The following is a 485-nucleotide window of genomic DNA, read 5'->3' on the forward strand; positions in this document are numbered from 1 at the left end:
CCTGCCTTGGTACGGGATGAATACAGGTCAGAGTCAAAGAGAATGGGGGTGGTACCCAAGGGAGAAAGCTAAAGTCCAAGGGGTCTTGGCGCACTCTACATATATTGTATATGAAAACATAGCTATTTATTCCTTACTCACATGATTTTCGAAAACATTAAAAAACAACAGGATATGTGATAAATTTAAACAAGCTAAAAATAAAGTGATGATCGGTTAGGCTGCAAAAATGGGATAATCTGAACATTTTATCCAGTTCATTTAGGACTAACAATTCCAATGACTCAAAGGTATTGGAAATCAATAAAAGGTCAACATAAGAAACAAACTCAGTTGCAAAAATCAATGGATATATCATTGATGGCTATATGATTTACGAGCGGGAAAGACCGAGTGAAGAGAACAGACCAAAAGGAAGTTACCTGAAGCTGGAAACGAAAGCCTTGAGAATGTTTAACGACGATTTTACAATAGTTGGCCAGTTG

Source organism: Penaeus monodon, chromosome 19, assembly GCF_015228065.2.
Source record: "Penaeus monodon isolate SGIC_2016 chromosome 19, NSTDA_Pmon_1, whole genome shotgun sequence".
NCBI lineage: Eukaryota > Metazoa > Arthropoda > Malacostraca > Decapoda > Penaeidae > Penaeus > Penaeus monodon.